At 40.9% G+C, this 19366-nt stretch overlaps 1 protein-coding gene across 1 annotated transcript in view; it reads left to right on the top strand.

Moving 5' to 3' along the window:
• LOC126994732 (ankyrin-1-like) overlaps nt 1-19366 on the top strand; it is an 87702-nt gene that overhangs the window by 24411 nt on the left and 43925 nt on the right. The window lies entirely within an intron of this gene.

Raw genomic sequence — 19366 nt, 5'->3', positions numbered from 1 at the left:
CAGGCACTCTATCAAAACGATACATTTTCTTATTATCAAGTGTAAAGAAAATCAGTCCTACAGATAAACGCAGAAAATACCCAAAATTAACATGTGATATCAATAAGAAGCATATGAATCCTCGTTATTTTGCTACACACGAATATTTCAAGAAACCGACGCCAATCATTTTGAAACACAGTCGATACATTATGGAAAACGTTCAAACGGCTGCCGACGGTCAGATGTACAATGACCTATACGATACGACGATACTATTACTGTTACAAGTATATATACCTTTGTTGTACACTGCATTTTTTGCATTTTTTTGTTAATAAAGCTCTAGCTGATACGCTAAATAGACCAACAAACAAACTGGCTGTGGTAACCATAATGAAGGAAGCCTATATAGGCTATATCCGTCGTTGGCAGCGTGCATTCTGGGTGCATCTTAGCAAGGCCCTGTAGATGGCATTAGTTCTAGCGTGTGTGTTGTCAACGGGCGGCCGTTTGACACAAGCTTGTGATTGATGATTGATTGATAGTTTATTGTTGCAAGTAAACAACAATAGAAGGGAAGAACATGCCATCCCAACCACAGAGTTATATACCTAGAGCGCGCGCTCCAGTGTTGTGGGGTTGGCGGCGGGTGAGGCAAGCTACTCTGGTGCGGCAGCCATCTTGGGAAGCCCACTTTCCCTCACTCGGTGGTGGGGGTTTTGATGGTCGTGGGGGTGGTGTTGAAAGGGGTGGTGGTGGTGATTTGGTGGGGGTGGGGTTGGTGGTGGTGGTGATGGTGATGATGGTGGTGGTGATGGTGGTGGTTAAGGTGGTGGTGGTGATGATGATGATGGTGGTGGTGGTGATGATGGTGGTGATGGTGGTGGTGGTGATGATGATGATGGTGGTGGTGGTGGTGGTGATGGTGGTGGTGGTGGTGGTGGTGGTTGTGGTGGTGGTGATAGTGGTGGTGATGGTGGTAGTGGTGATAGTGGTGGTGGTGATGGTGATGGTGATGGTGGTGGTGGTGATGGTGGTGGTTGTGGTGGTGGTACGTGATAGTGGTGGTGGTGGTGGTGGTGGTACGTGATGGTGGTGGTGGTGATGATCGATGGTGATGGTGGTGGTACGTGATAGTGGTGGTGGTGGTGGTGGTGGTGGTCCGTGATGGTGGTGGTGGTGATGATCGATGGTGATGGTGGTGGTACGTGATAGTGTTGGTGATGGTGGTGGTGGTGATGATCGATGGTGATGGTGGTGGTACGTGATAGTGGTGGTGATGGTGGTGGTGGTGGTACGTGATGGTGGTGGTGGTGGTACGTGATAGTGGTGGTGATGGTGGTGGTGGTGGTACGTGATGGTGGTGGTGGTGGTGGTGATGGTGGTGGTGGTGGTGGTGGTACGTGATGGTGGTGGTGGTGATGATCGATGGTGATGGTGGTGGTACGTGATAGTGGTGGTGGTGGTGGTGGTGGTGGTACGTGATGGTGGTGGTGGTGATGATCGATGGTGATGGTGGTGGTACGTGATAGTGGTGGTGATGGTGGTGGTGGTGGTACGTGATGGTGATGGTGGTGATGATCGATGGTGATGGTGGTGGTACGTGATAGTGGTGGTGGTGGTGGTGGTGGTGGTACGTGATGGTGGTGGTGGTGGTGGTGGTGGTGGTACGTGATGGTGGTGGTGGTGGTGGTACGTGATGGTGATGGTGGTGATGATCGATGGTGATGGTGGTGGTACGTGATAGTGGTGGTGGTGGTGGTGGTGGTGGTACGTGATGGTGGTGGTGGTGATGATCGATGGTGATGGTGGTGGTACGTGATAGTGGTGGTGATGGTGGTGGTGGTGGTACGTGATGGTGATGGTGGTGGTGGTGATGATCGATGGTGATGGTGGTGGTACGTGATAGTGGTGGTGGTGGTGGTGGTGGTGGTACGTGATGGTGGTGGTGGTGGTGGTGGTGGTGGTACGTGATGGTGGTGGTGGTGATGATCGATGGTGATGGTGGTGGTACGTGATAGTGGTGGTGATGGTGGTGGTGGTGGTACGTGATGGTGATGGTGGTGATGATCGATGGTGATGGTGGTGGTACGTGATAGTGGTGGTGGTGGTGGTGGTGGTGGTACGTGATGGTGGTGGTGGTGGTGGTGGTGGTGGTACGTGATAGTGGTGGTGGTGGTGGTGGTAGGTGATGGTGATGGTGGTGATGATCGATGGTGTTGGTGGTGGTTGGTGTTTGTGGTGGTGGTGGTGGTGGTGGTGGTACGTGATGGTGGTGGTGGTGATGATCGATGGTGATGGTGGTGGTACGTGATAGTGGTGGTGATGGTGGTGGTGGTGGTACGTGATGGTGATGGTGGTGGTGGTGATGATCGATGGTGATGGTGGTGGTACGTGATAGTGGTGGTGGTGGTGGTGGTGGTGGTACGTGATGGTGGTGGTGGTGGTGGTGGTGGTGGTCTTGGTGATGGTGGTTTTCATAAACAGAGAGAGAGAGAGAGAGAGAGAGTTACGTCACGTCAGTCCGCCTCTTCTCTCTCTCTCTCTCTCTCTCTCTCTCTCTCTCTCTCTCTCTCTCACCACCACCACCACCACCGCTCATCACCACCACCACCAACACCAACACCATCACCACCGCCACCAACAACAACACCACCACCATCACCACCTATATACCACTTACCTCCACTTTGAAGTTCCCGGCTGGAGCACAGAGTTGGCTGGACTGGGCTCCCAAAGATGGCGGCCGAGGTACTTCCGGTTGCCGCACCCGAGTGTCTGGCTCGCGCGCTCTAGGTATATAACTCTGTGATCCCAGCCCTAGTAATACATGGGGAGGTGCGTTCGTGTGTGCGTGTCGGCGTGTGTCAACGGGCGCGAGTCTCTTGGGGCGGCGGCGGCGGCGGCGGCTACACATGCTCGTTTTGAATGATGAATTATGGTACATACAATACCTATTTTGGCATTACCATGAGGTGATAGCTGTGTCTCGTACATTATAACATTTGTTTATTTCTTTTACTTTGGCCAGACAATTCTTAGAGCTAATAAAGAAAAAAAACATACGTCCTTGAGTGAATGACGGTGACTCACGCTGCTGAGACGCTGAGTCTGTCAGACGTCACTCACGTCACCTTGCCTCAGGCCTCCAGCCCGTCCCCACACTACGCCCCACAGGCCCCACTGACTTTTTCCCCTTCCTTTTGAACATTCTAATTGCCTCTGTTTACCATCGAGGATAAAGAAATACTGGAAAAGAAGTAAGAACAGTTCAAGTGACAGAGAGGGGCGAAGAAATGAAAGAATAGACGATTTACTGGCCATTCTTCTTCCCCCCGCTTCCTCAAACCTTCTAAATGACTGTCTCTTTGTTGTCGAGCAAGTAGCCTAATCGTGAAAACATAATGAAAACCAAGTAGCTACTCTACGGTTTCAGAGCTGGTTATCTTTCCGTTTTTTCTCCCCATAATGGAAAAAAGATATGAAGATATATGATTAGTTAACTAGACAAATTATTGGTACTATTTTGATGAGGTGATTTTTTTTTCTTGAATGCCAAAACGAGGATATAGAAATGGAAATGCAAGTTGTCTGATTGATTGTGTCTTATTCTCCGTCTTTCCTGTCTGGTTATTTAGGTATTTATTTATTATCACGATGTAACGAATCGTTCTTCTAAGGGTATTTGCAATGTCTGTAGTGTAATATTTGTGATTCTTATCTCCGTATAAAAGCTCTCGCTGTCCCCGCCGCGCCGCGCCGCCCCAGCCATCGATAAAATTGTTTCCGGTCAGCCTATTTCCACCCCCTTGACGTATCAGAAATTTACTAATAAAAAAAAAAAAAGCTAATTCAAAGGCTCTCCACCATGGATGTGTCCGTGTGTAAGTGTGTCTAACTCAAGTGGCAGAAATTTTTTTTTTTCTCTCTCTCTCTCTCTCTCTCTCTCTCTCTCTCTCTCTCTCTCTCTCTCTCTCTCTCTCTCTCTCTCTCTCTCTCTCTCTCTCTCTCTCTCTCTCTCTCTCTCTCTCTCTCTCTCTCTCTCTCTCTCTCTCTCTCTCTCTCTCACACACACACACAGACACACTTGTACGTATCTCTTATCATCATCGCTGTCTATTTTGTGCGGATTTTTCCTGAATAATTAAATCAACAGCGAGGTAGCTACACACATGATGCGTGTGTACGACATTTGTTTGCCGAGAACAGAGACCGTCTACCACGGCAGAAATAGAACGGTCAGAATGGAAACTGGAGATAAAGGTACAGAGAAAAAAATAGAAACCGTAGGAGGGTAGTTTGGAAAGCAAAGATTTGTGCTAGACCCTATCAAAAGCTTTTGATATGTTTAGCGCGATAGCAAAGGTTTCACCGAAACGGCTAAGAGAGGATGACCAAGAGTCAGTTAGGAAGGCAAGAAGATCGCCAGTAGAACGCCCCTTGCGGAACCCATACTGGCGATCACATAGAAGGTTAGAAGTGGAAAGGTGCTTTTGAATCTTCCGGTAAAGAATTGATTCAAAAGATTTAGATAGACAGGAAAGTAAAGCTATAGGGCGGTAGTTTGAGAGATTGAAACGGTCACCCTTCTTAGCCACAGGGTGTACAAAGGCATACTTCCAGCAGGAAGGAGAGATAGATGTTGATAGGCAGAGACGAAAGAGTTTGACCAGGCAGGGTGTCAGCACAGAAGCACAGTTTTTAAGGACAATAGGAGGCACTCCATCAGGTCCATAAGCCTTCTGAGAGTTGAGGCCAGAGGGCATAGAAAACATCATGATGAAGCATCTTAATAACAGGCATAAAGGAGTCAGAGGGGGGATGAGTAGGAGGTATATGCCCAGAATCGTCCAAGGTGGAGTTCTTACAGAGAGTTTGATTAAGAGTTCAGCCTTTGGCAGTGCTGCCGTCAGTGTTAGGGAGAGGAGGGAAAGAGGAAGAAGTGAAATTGGAGGAGATATTTTTTGGCTAGATGCCAGAAGTCACGGGAAGAATTGGAGGAAGCAAGGTGTTGACATTTTCTATTAATAAAAGAAGTTTTGGTAAGTCGGAGAATAGATTTGGCACGATTCCGGACTGAAATGTAAAGATCAAAGTTAGTGGGAGTTCGAAGGCTCTGGAACCTTTTGTGAGCTGCCTCTCTATCTTTAATAGCACGAGAACAAGCGTGATTAAACCAAGGCTTTTTAGCATGAGGAGTAGAGAAAGAACGTGGAATGTATGCCTCCATTCCAGAGCCAATCACCTATGAGATGCGCTGAGCACACACAGAGGGGTCTCTCTCCTGGAAGCAGTAATCATTCCACGGGAAATCGGAAAAGTACATCCTCAGGTCGTCCCACCGAGCTGAAGCAAAATGCCAGAAGCATCGCCTCTTCGGCGGGTCCAGAGGGTGTACAGGAGCGATAGGACAGGATACAGAAATAAGGTTATGATCGGATGAGCCTAACGGAGAGAACAGTTTGTCAGAGTAAGCAGAAGGATTAGAGGTAAGGAAGAGGTCTAGAATGTTGGGCCTGTCTCCAAGACGGTCGGGAATACGAGTAGGTTGCTGAACCAACTGCTCTAGGTCGTTAAGGAGAGCAAAGTTGTGAGGCTTGTTCACCAGGCTGGTCAGTGAAGGAGGATGAAAGCCAAAGCTGGTGGTGAACATTGAAATCTCCCAAGATGGAGATTTCAGCGAAGGGAGAGTGGGTCAAGATGTGTTCCACTTTAGAGTTCAAATAGTCAAAGAATTTTACATAGTTAGTAGAGTTAGGTGAGAGATAAACAGCACAAATGTATTTAGTAATAGTATGACAATGAAGTCTTAGCCAGATGGTGGAAAATTCTCCAGAGTCAAGGTCGTGGGCACGAGTGCAAGTGATGCCGTTGCGCACGGCGGCGCAACATCAAGCTTTGGATTGAAATTTAGGTTAGAGATTGTAGGAGGGAACAGAGTAGAGATTGCTGTCAGTAGTCGGCTCGCTTACCATATCTACTCACCGGGAGTAGCTAACGCGCGTTCGGTAGGTGTCTTCCTACCTACTCCTACTATAGATATATATATATATATATATATATATATATATATCTATATATATATATATATATATATATATATATATATATATATATATATATATATATATATATATATATATATATATATATATATATATATATATATATATATATATATATATATATATATATATATATATATATATATATATATATATATGTGTGTGTGTGTGTGTATGTGTGAGGAATGGAAGCGGCTACCCTAGAGTTCGTCCTTTACTTTCTCCGTCTCAAAGCTAACGATGCAGAACAGCAACCTCAGACCTTGCCATCATTTCCGACTGGGGCAAAAGGGACCTTGTGTCCTTCAATGCCTCAAAAAATAATTTTCTCCACCTATCAACTCGACGCAATCTTCCAAACACCTATCCCCTATTCTTCGACAACACTCAGCTGTCACCGTCTTCAACACTAAACATCCTCGGTCAATCCTTAACTCAAAATCTCAACTGGAAACTTCATATCTCCTCTCTCGCTAAATCAGCTTCCTCGAGATTGGGCGTTCTGTATCGTCACTGCCAGTTTTTATCCCCCGCGCAGTTGCTATCCATATACAGGGGCCTTGTCCGCCCTCGTATGGAGTATGCATCTCATGTGTGGGGGGGCCTCATTCACATAGCTCTTCTGGACAGAGTGGAGTATAAGGCTCTTCGTCTCATCAGCTCTCCTCCTCTTACTGATAGTCTTCTACCTCTTAAATTCCGCCGCCATGTTGCCTCTCTTTCTATCTTTTATCGATATTTCCACGCTGACTGCTCTTCTGAACCTGCTAAATGCATGCCTCCCCCCCTCCCGAGGCCCCGCTTCACACGACTTTCTACTCATGCTCATCCCTATACTGTCCAAACCCTTTATGCAAGAGTTAACCAGCATCTTCACTCTTTCATCCCTCACGCTGGTAAACTCTGGAACAATCTTCCTTCATCTGTATTTCTTCATGCCTACGACTTGAACTCTTTCAAGAGGAAGGTATCAGGACACCTCTCCTCCCGAAGTTGACCCTTCTTTCGGCCACCTCTTTTGATTCTTTTTTTGGGAGCAGCGAGTAGCGGGTTTTTTGTTTTGCTTATTGTTTTCTTTTTTTGTGCCCTTGAGCTGCCTCCTTTGTTGTAAAAAAAAAATACCAGGAAAGGGAAATCTATCTTAATTTTTTTTTGAAGGCCAATATTCTTTCCATTATAAACATTTCTCACAACCCTATTGCGTGAGTAATGTATAAGTACTTCTTTGCATCACAAAAACAAAACTAAAGAAATAAACAGTAATTGTAAGTACAATAAAAATGTTGGATGCGCGTCAGGCAACACCGCTCGCTTCAAGGCCGTGTGGACTACAACAGTAGTTCTCAAAGCTCAACGTAATACTATGATGCTTCCGACGATCAGTTTTCATTTCCGATTACTTTGAAGTGTAATTTACAATTCCACATGCCTTACTGATTGTAGAATCAAGGAGTAATTACCTAGAAGAAAGTAACTTACCTTCTTGTATAATGAGTTTTGTGGGAATGCGGACAAATGTACAGAAAGGCCCTTTAACATCCATTTAAAAATACGAAGACTTGTCAAATTCTTCCTCTTTACTGTCAATGAACAATGTTACATACACAAACGAAAATAAAGGGCGTATAAGCTCTCAAAAGAGCATGAGTATATATACGTACTAAACACTTCCCTAAGAGGTACGTACATGTACGTACTAAACACTATACGGGTTAAGAGAGGATGACCAAGAGTCAGTTAGGAAGGCAAGGAGATCACCAGCAGAACGCACCTTGCGGAACCCATATTGGCGACTATATAGAAGGTCATTTTTTAAGAATCTTAATAAGAGGCATAAAGGAGTCAGAGGGGGGATGAGTAGGAGGAATATGCCCAGAATCGTCCAGAGTGGAGTTTTTAGAGAAAGTTTGAGAGACGAGTTCAGCCTTAGAGATAGATGAGGCGACGGTGCTGCCGTCAGGACTAAGGAGAGGAGGAAAAGATGAAAAAGTGAAGTTGGAGGAGATGTTTGTGGCTAGATTTCAGAAGTCACGGGAAGAATTAGAAAAAGCAAGGTTTTGGCATTTTCTATCAATGACGGAGCTTTTGGTAAGTCGGAGAATAGATTGGCACGATTCCGGGCAGAAATGTGAAGATCATGGTTAGCGGGAGTTCGAAGGCTCTGGTATCTTTTGTGAGCTGCCTCTCTATCTTTGACAGAACGAGAACAAGCGTGATTAAACCAAGGTTTTTTAGCATCGGGACTAGAGAAAGTATGTGGAATGTGTGCCTCCATTCCAAAGACAATCACCTCTGTGATGCGCTGGGCACACACAGAGGGGTCTCTCTCCTGGAATCAGTAATCATTCCACGGGAAATCGGAAAAGTACATCCTCAGGTCCTCCCACCGAGCTGAAGCAAAAAGCCAGAAGCATCGCCTCTTCGGTGGGTCCAGAGGATGTACAGGAGCGATAGGACAAGATACAGAAAGAAGGTAGTGATCGGAGGAGAGAGAACAGTTTGACAGAATAAGCAGAAGGGTTAGAGATAATGAAGAGGTCTAGTATGTTGGGTGTGTCTCCAAGACGTTCGGGAATACGTGTAGGGTGCTGGACCAACTGCTCTAGATCGTTGAAGATAGCAAAGTTGTAGGCTTGTTCTCCAGGATGGTCAGTGAAAGAGGATAAAAGCCAAAGCTGGTGTTGAACATTGAAATCTCCTAGGATGGAGATTTCAGCGAAGGGAGAGTGGGTCAAGATGTGCTCCACTTTAGAGTTTAAATAGTCAAAAAAATTTACGTTGTTAGTAGACATAGGTGAGAGATAAACAGCACAGATGTATTTAGTAATAGAATGACAATGAAGTCTTAGCCAGATGGTGGAAAATTCTGCAGAGTCAAGGTCGTTTGCACGAGAACAAGTGATGTCGATGCGTACGAAGGCGCAACATCCAGCTTTGGATTAAAATTTAGGATAGAGATAGTTTTGGATCCTTCTTTTCTTGTATTTAATTCTTACATTCTATTTTATTTTCATCAACTTGTATTAAAACAACTGTTTTATCACTCATTAATTACTCCATAAATGATCTCACCGTCTCGTATCCCTGGTAGCGTGATCCGGCTTAAGTTGTTATTAGAGACTGGTGTTCGGGGATAAACAAGGGAAAAAGAAAATATACATTTATTTAAAATTAAATGAAAGTAACTGCCTTACGCAATATTCTATGCTCAGACGATCATAACACTCTGGCATATTCAACGATGGATACAACTTATGACAAACGACATGTCTTAAACATAATACTACAATATGTGCTCAGTTGTTGCCAATAATAATAACACTCGTTATTCCACAAGCAGTGGTTTGTTTCTCTCTGCTTACATCACAATAATTAAGTACTCTCCTCACAAATCCTAATAACACATTCCTATAGTATAATCTACCACAATTTCACGGAAGCACCAAATTATACCACACGCAGTAGTTTCTACCTTTGCTCTACATGGCAATAAAATACTCACAATCCTGTCCCACTCACAATCCTACTACACCTCTTCTCACATTATAATCCCCAGGACAAAACAGTCGGTTTCCCTTAGTTTCTCAATTTCTACTCACGATTAAGATCACAACAGCCATTCTCAGCTGAGTGAGTAGCAGCACTGCTTGAAGCGAGTGCAAGCCTCAGTCTGCCCATGCCACTGTTGTTTAGGTCATTTTCCTTGCTTGAGGCGGAACTACATCCTTGACACGCCTTCATTTTCTACGTAACCAGTAGCCAATACTTCCTGTCAACAACCATTGGCTCGCTCATTATGTTGTATCGTTTACTTCTCCTGCCATTCGTGGTTCACTCTTAAGACACTCCCACAGTGACTTCGCTGTTCAGTTATTCGCTTATAGCGTTTCGTCACACTGCACGTGACAGTTAGAGTGTTCTGAATGGTTATTCACACCTTCTGACCACACCTACTGGGTATCTGTTTCCTGTATGTGGGTCTGAGTATTTTCCGTAACCTCTCTTAGTAGTGTTAGCGCTGATCAGATGTTTACGACTTGTATATCTGACTAATTACTTTCCTTCCCTCTCCTATCATATTTACAATTCTTGTCTCCACATCTTCCTCCGGTATTTGCCTCTGATTGGGGTCGCTATTAATTAACTGTGGAGTTATGGTCTTCTGGGTCCCGACAATAGTAGAACTGAACAGAGTAGAGATTGCTGTCAGTAGCCTCAGAAATCTGTTTCGGTGAGGAAGAGAAGATGAGGTTTAGAGAAGGAGAGATGGTGTTCCACAGAATGAAAATTAGAATTAAGACAGCGAATGTTGCAGAAATTGATAAGAAAGAGGTTCGAGGAGTTATCGAGACACTTCTCAGGTCGGCAGCCAGAAGGAGAGTCCTCCCTGGGGGAATTTGTGCCTCCCCCCCCAGGAGGAGACTCCGAGGCAGGATGAAGGTACGCCATTTTGAGATTTGAATCTTGTGAAAAGGTGTGTGTGTGTTGTGTGAATGTTGTGGTGTGGATAGATAGAGGATCTGTCTATTGAGAGCATGCTGAACTACTCTCCGGTGTTGGTGAGACAATAGGGAAACGGTTAGTGAGGACATGGGAAGGGTCTTCCTTGCTCTACTGACAGACCTTGCACACCCAGCGCTCTTCTAGGCCTTCGTCTCATTCTCACCCTACTCACTTCAGCCTTCCACACTCTTTTCGTCAAACGTTCCTCACTCATTTTTACCATGTGCCCATACCAGCTCAGCACCCTCTGATCCACCTTTTCAAACAGCTTTCTCACCACTTCCGTTCTCTACCTCACGTCCTCATTTCTCACTCTGTCCATTCTCGTTACACCTTCCATACTCCTCAGGCACCTCATCTCAAACACATCCAACCTCTTCTTCTCGTCCTGTCTCACATTCCACGTTTCGGTCCCATACAGAGCTCTGGGCACAACTCCTCCCTCATACAGCCTTCTCTTTGCATTCATTCCTAAGGCTCTGCCCCTCAATACACTCTTCACTCCACCCATACATTTGCTTGCTTCTTTCACTCTGTTTCCAACCTCCACATCCACACTTCCATTTACTGCTACATGCGACCCCAGATACTTGAAGCTCTCACCTTCCTCCAGCAGCTCCCCATTCAGCCTCACATTCATTCTGCCACCATCAGCATCCCTTACACATCTCATAACCTTGCTTTTTCCCGCATACACTCTCAACGTTCTTCTTTCACACACTCTGCCAAACTCTGTCACCAGATTTTGTAGGCCCTCCTCACACTCTGCCACAAGGACAGTGTCATCCGCAAATAACAACTGGCTTATCTTCCACTCCCTTTCATTTTCACGCACCAGTGCCAAGCCCTCACCTTGCACTCTTGCATTCATTTCCCTCACTACTCCATCCATGTACACGTTAAACAGCCACAGTGACATCACACAACCTTGCCGCAACCCCACATTCACCTCGAACCAATCCCTCTCACCTTTACCAACTCTCCCACATGCCCTACTATTCCTATAAAAGCTTTTCACGGCAGACAATAACCTATCTCCTATTCCATACATCCGCATTACACTCCATAATGCCTCCCTATCAACTCTATCATAGGCTTTCTCCAGGTCCATAAAGGCCTCACCGCTTGTTGGAAGGAGAAGCTTGTCATAGGAGTACTTTACAGACCAACCTTAACAAGGATAGTGGCGTCAAGAAAGTAAGCAGCTGCAAAGGATTAGGAGAGTGAGATCAAGTAGGCCAGGACCCAGAGCAGGGAGGGGCGTTAATAGTTTAGAATAGGGCTCACTGGGTATTCGGTTTTATTAACAGAACGGTAACCAATAAAAGAGCAGAGGTCATACTCAGACTCCTATTTAGCGTTAGTTAGGCTACACTTAGACTATGCTGTCCAGTTTTGGTGCCCACACTACAGAATGGACATCAACTTGCTGAAATCAGTTCAGAGGAGGATGACCAAGATGATTCAGGGACTGAGGAACCTCCCATATCAAGATAGGCTGAAACATCTCAACTTACATTCACTAGACAAACGAAGAGTGTGGGGAGATCTGATAGAATTATCAAAATGGGTCAAGGGTTACAACAAAGGCGATATAAGTAAAGTACTGAGAATTAGACAGCAGGATAGAACACGCAGTAATGGATTTAGATTAGAAAAGTATAGATTCAGGAGGGAAATAGGCAACCATTGGTCTAGTAATAGGGTGGTGGGGGAATGGAATAGACTCAGCAATCATATAGTGAGTACAGGGACGATAGCTTGTTTTAAGAGTAGACTGGATAGCTACATGGACGAGGATGACAGGTGGTGGTAGTGGGGGGTGGAGGGGCAGAATCTGGAGCTGCCCTGTGTAGGAAATTAGGCCTCTTGCTGTCTCCCCATGTTCTTATGTTCTTATGTTCTTATGTTCAAACACCTGGTCCATGTACCCTCTGCCGCTCCTAACCCCACACTGCTCCTCACCAACCATACAATCTGTCCCATCGGTCCCTATCAATCAATACTCTCCCATACACCTTGCCAACCACGCTCAACAAACTGATACCCTAAAATACCACACTCATACTTATCATCTTTATCTTTGTACAGTGGCACTACACAGTCACTCTGCCGCGCCCCGGGGACGGCCCCCTCCCCGAAACACTCGTTGATCAGCCTCACCAACCACTCCACAATGTATATATATATATATATATATATATATATATATATATATATATATATATATATATATATATATATATATATATATATATATATATATATATATATATATTTTTTTCTTTTTTTTTTAACAAAGGCAGCTCAGGGCACACAAAAGGAAGCAATAATAAAAAGCCGCTACTCGCTGCTCCTAAAAAGAATCATAAGAGGTGGCCGAAAGAGGTCAATTTCGGGAGAGGTGTCCTGACACCCTTCTCTTGAAAGAGTTCAAGTCGAAGGCAGGAGGAAATACAGATGAAGGAAGATTGTTCCAGAGTTTACCAGCGTGAGGGATGAAAGAGTGAGGATGCTGGTTAACTCTTGCATGAGGGGTTTGGACAGTACAGGGATGAGCATGAGTATAAAGTCGTGTGCAGCGGGGCCGCAGGAGGGGGGGAGGCATGCAGTTAGCAAGTTCAGAAGAGCAGTCAGCGTGGAAATATCGATAGCAGATAGAGAGGCAACCTCGCGACGGAATTAATTTTAAGAGAAGACTAGTAGTAGGAGGAGGAGAGCTGATGAGACGAAGATCCTTAGACTCTACTCTGTCTAGAAGAGCTGTGTGAGTGGAGCCCCCCCACACGGGAGATGCATACTCCATACGAGGGCGGACAAAGCCCCTGTATATGGATAGCAACTGCGCGGGGGAGAAGAACTGGCGAAGACGATACAGAACGCCCAACCTCGAGGAAGCTGATTTAGCGAGAGAGATGTGTAGTTTCCAGTTGAGATTTTGAGTTAAGGATAGACCGAGGATGTTTAGTGTTGAAGAAGGTGACAGCTGAGTGTTGTCGAAGAATAGGGGATAGGTGTTTGGAAGATTGTGTCGAGTTGATAGGTGGAGAAATTGAGTTTTTGAGGCATTGAAGGACACAAGGTTCCTTATGCCTAATCAAAAATGATAGCAAGGTCTGAGGTTAAGCGTTCTGCAGCTTCCAGTCTGGAGTCGTGTACCTCCTGTTGAGAGGGTCTTCTATTAAAAGAAGTTGAATAATGCAGAGTGGAGTCGTCGGCGTATGAGTGGACAGGACAGTTTGTTATGGAGAGATCATTGATGAATAACAGGAAGAGAGTGGGTGATAGGACAGAGCCCTGTGGAACGCCACTGTTGATAGGTTTAGGGGAAGAACAGTGGCCGTCTACCACCGCAGAGATAGAACGGGCGGAAAGGAAACTGGAGATAAAGGAACAGAGAGAGGGATAGAATCCCAAAGAAAACAATTTAGAAAGCAAAGACTTGTGCCAGACTCTATCGAAGGCTTTCGATATGTCTAGCGCAACAGAGAACATTTCACCGAAACGGCTAAGAGAGGATGACCAATTCAGTTAAGAGAGCAAGAAGATCGCCAGTAGAACACCCTTTGCGGAACCCATACTGGCGATCAGATAGAAGGTTTGAAGAAGAAAGGTGCTTTTGAATCTTCTGGTTAAGGATTGATTCAAAAGCTTTAGATAGACAGGAAAGTAAATCTATAGGGCGGTAGTTTGAGGATTGGAACGATCACCTTCTTAGGCATAGGCTGTACAAAGGCATACTTCCAGCAGGAAGGAAGGTAGATGTTGATAGGCAGAGACGAAAGAGTTTGACCAGGCAGGGTGTCAGCACAGAAGTACAGTTTTAAGAACAATAGGAGGCACTACATCAAGTCCATAAGCCTTCTGAGAGTTGAGGCCAGAGGGCATAGAAAACATCATTTGGAAGAATCTTAATAACAGGCATAAAGGTGTCAGAGGGGGATGAGTAGGAGGAATATGCCTAGACTCATCCAAGGTAAAGTTTTAACAGAGTTTGAGCGAAGAGTTCAGCCTTAGAGACAGATCTCTAAGGCAGTGCTGCCGTTAGGGTTAAGGAGATGAGGGAAAGAGGAAGAAGTGAGATTGGAGGAGATATTTTTTGGCTAGATGTCAGATGTCACTGGAAGAATTAGAAGAAGCAAGGTGTTGACATTTTCTATTGATAAAAGAAGTTTTGGTAGGTCGGAAAATAGATTTGGCACGATTCCGGGCTGAAATGTAATGGTCATAGTTAGCGGGAGTTCGAAGCCTCTGCATCCTTTTGTAAGCTGCCTCTCGATCTTTAATAGCACGAGGAAAAGCATGATTAAACCAAGGATTTTTAGCAAGAGGAGTAGAGAAAGAACGTGGAATGTATGCCTCCATTCCGGAGATAATCACCTATGAGATGCGCTGGGCACACACAAAGGGGTCTCTCCCCTGGAAGCAGTAATCATTCCGCGGGAAATCGGAAAAGTACATCCTCAGGTCGTCCCACCGAGCTGAAGCAAAATGCCAGAAGCATCGCCTCCTCGGTGGGTTCATCACCATTTTGAATAGAATTTTCGGAAAAGGTGTGTGTGGTGTGTGAATGTAGTGTGGTGTAGAAAGAGAGAGGAACTGTCTTTAGAGAGCGTGCTGAACTGCTCTCTGGTGTTGATGAAACAAAAGGGAAACGGTTAGTGAGGACATGGGAAGGGATTTTGAAGGCCTTCAGCACCCTCCTTGCCTCCCATATATCCTTACCGGGAGTAGCTCACGCCCGTTCGGTTTGTGTCTTCCTCCCTACACATACTATATATATATATATATATATATATATATATATATATATATATATATATATATATATATATATATATATATATATATATATATATATATATATATATATATATATATATATATATATATATATATATATATATATATATATATATATATATATATATATATATATATATATATATATATATATATATATATATATATATATATATATATATATATATATTTATATATATATATATATATATATATATATATATATATATATATATATATATATATATATATATATATATATATATATATATATATATATATATATATATATATATATATATATATATATATATATATATATATATATATATATATATATATATATATATATATATATATATATATATATATATATATATATATATATATATATATATATATATATATATATATATATATATATATATATATATATATATATATATATATATATATATATATATATATATATATATATATATATATATATATATATATATATATATATATATATATATATATATATATATATATATATATATATATATATATATATATATATATATATATATATATATATATATATATATATATATGTTTTAGGTAAAGAAAACAGCTCAGGGGAAAAAGATAACAATAATATAAAAAAAACGTAGATCACTGCTCCTATAAAGAGTCAAGAGAAGTGGTCAGAAGAAAGGTCAATTTCGGTCGGCGAGGTGTCCTGGTACTCTCCTCTTGAAGGAGTTCAAGTCGTAGGCAGAAGGAAATACAGATGAAGGAAGATTGTTCCAGAGTTTGCCCGCTTGTGGGATGAAAGAGTGAAGATGCTGGTTAACTCCTCCATAAGGGATTTGGACAGTATTGGAATGAGCTTGAGTCATGTGGTGTGGGGCCGCGAGGGGGCAACACAGCGGTGGAATTTAAGAGGTAGAAGACTTGATGAGACGAAGAGCCTCTTGACTCTACTCTGCACAAAAGTGGTGTAGTCTATGTGTGTAGCCCCCGACACGTGAGATGCATACTCCATTCGAGGACGGACAGGACCCCTGTATATGGATAGGAACTGTGCGGGGGAAAAAAACTGGCGGGTGGAGAGGTGTCTTGATACACTCTTCTTGAAAGAGGTTAAGTCATAGGCAGGAGGAAATACAGACGAAGGAAGAATGTTCCAGAGTTTACCACTGAAGGGGATGAAAGAATGGAGATGCTGGTTAACTCATGCATAAGGGGTTTGGACAGTATAGGGATGAGCTTGAGTAGAAAGTCGTGTGCAGCGGGGCAGCGGGAGGGGGGGAGGCATGCAGTTAGCAATTTCAGAAGAGCAGTCAGCATGAAAATATCGATAGAAGATAGAAAGAGATGCAACATGGCGGCGAAATTTAAGAGGTAAAAGGCTGTCAGTAAGAGGAGGAAAGTTGATGAGACGAAGAACCATATACTCCACTCTGTCCAGAAGAGCTGTGTGAGTGCCCCCCCCACACACACACATACACACACACGTGAGATCCATACTCCATACGAGGGCGGAAAAGTCTCCAATATTGGAAGCATCTGTGCGGGGGAGAAGAACTGGTGGAGATGATACAGAACGCCCAACCTTGAGGAAGCTGATTTAGTAATAGAAGGGATGTAAAGTTTCCAGTTGAGATTTTGAGCTAAGGATAGACCGAGGATATTTAGTGTTGAAGAAGGTGACAGCTGAGTGTTGTCGAAGAATAGAGAATAGGTGTTTGGAAGATTGTGTCGAGTTGATAGGTGGAGAAATTGGGTTTTTCAGGCATTAAAGGACACAAGGTTCCTTTTACCCCAATCGGAAATGATAGCAAGGTCTAGGGTTAAGCGTTCTACCGCCTCCAGTCTATAGTCATTCTATACTCTATTTCATGTTATCTGTCCACTCACAGCGTCAATCTCCATGGGTGTGGCACCTGCGCATTGTGGCTCATGATTGGGTGAAATTGTCATGTCCGATATCGTTGGCCACGTGCGATTAATGGTCAAACTTTCGTCAGTAATATATATGAATGTTTTTATGTACAAAGAAACCATGACACGTCCTTATGTACATCCCAAACACGCCGATCTGCATGGATAACACACCATACAGGCACACGAAAGACAAGCTTGTGTCAGACAGCGAAGGCAGATCATACGCGAGCTAACAACAGGCTTAAAATAATAACCTTTATTTTATTCAAGATACAGAAAAATACACCAGGTTCTTTAAGTGTAAGAAAAATGTTCTTTAATAATTCCTTGCATGTAAATCACGTGGCTAATACTTGACGCAGCAAGAAACATTACTAATGTGAGGCTTGGCTATTTCCATCGTGTGCTGTACGGCATAGTAGCGAGGCACATCGGCATGTTTGGGATTTATATGCCAAGGTGTGATGTTTTTTGTATACGTAAACATTCAAACATATCCTTGCAAATAAGGAATGAATATTTATCGCCACAGTTTCTTTTCCCTCCATCACGAGGCAGCAATGCGCGTGTGCCACGCCCACACTCGCGAGTGGACGGATGGACCGAACCCGACTACAGCAGAAGTGGCAGCAGCAGTGCCACTGGCACTGACATTGTCACTGTTATCCCCGCCACTATTGATGCTGTTACTGCCGCTGATAAAAGGCTCATTACCTTTGGGATTGTTAATGACCATTACTACTATTATTAGATCATTATTATTATTATTATTATTATTATTATTATTATTATTATTATTATTATTATTATTATTATTATTATTATTATTATTATTATTATTATTATTATTATTATCATTATCATTATCATTATCATTATCATTATCATTATTATTATTATTATTATTATTATTATTATTATTATTATTATTATTATTATTATTATTATTATTATTATTATTATTATTATTATTATTATTATTATTATTATTATTATTATTATTATTATTATTATTATTATTATTATTATTATTATTATTATTATTATTATTATTATTATTATTATTATTATTATTATTATTATTATTATTATTATTATTATTATTATTATTATTATTATTATTATTATTATTATTATTATTATTATTATTATTATTATTATTATTATTATTATTATTATTATTATTATTATTATTATTATTATTATTATTATTATTATTATTATTATTATTATTATTATTATTATTATTATTATTATTATTATTATTATTATTATTATTATTATTATTATTATTATTATTATTATTATTATTATTATTATTATTATTATTATTATTATTATTATTATTATTATTATTATTATTATTATTATTATTATTATTATTATTATTATTATTATTATTATTATTATTATTATTATTATTATTATTATTATTATTATTATTATTATTATTATTATTATTATTATTATTATTATTATTATTATTATTATTATTATTATTATTATTATTATTATTATTATTATTATTATTATTATTATTATTATTATTATTATTATTATTATTATTATTATTATTATTATTATTATTATTATCATTATTATTATTATTATTATTATTATTATTATTATTATTATTATTATTATTATTATTATTATTATTATTATTATTATTATTATTATTATTATTATTATTATTATTATTATTATTATTATTATTATTATTATTATTATTATTATTATTATTATTATTATTATTATTATTATTATTATTATTATTATTATTATTATTATTATTATTATTATTATTATTATTATTATTATTATTATTATTATTATTATTATTATTATTATTATTATTATTATTATTATTATTATTATTATTATTATTATTATTATTATTATTATTATCATTATTATTATTATTATTATTATTATTATTATTATTATTATTATTATTATTATTATTATTATTATTATTATTATTATTATTATTATTATTATTATTATTATTATCATTACAATTATTACCAGTAATGTTCCGTAAACTATTACAATAATTCTTTCCCCTCTGAAGCTTCTCG

Source organism: Eriocheir sinensis, unplaced genomic scaffold, assembly GCF_024679095.1.
Source record: "Eriocheir sinensis breed Jianghai 21 unplaced genomic scaffold, ASM2467909v1 Scaffold859, whole genome shotgun sequence".
NCBI classification, from domain to species: domain Eukaryota; kingdom Metazoa; phylum Arthropoda; class Malacostraca; order Decapoda; family Varunidae; genus Eriocheir; species Eriocheir sinensis.
The sequence above is the reverse complement of the archived record's forward strand: the minus strand, read 5'-3'. Positions and strand labels throughout refer to the sequence as shown.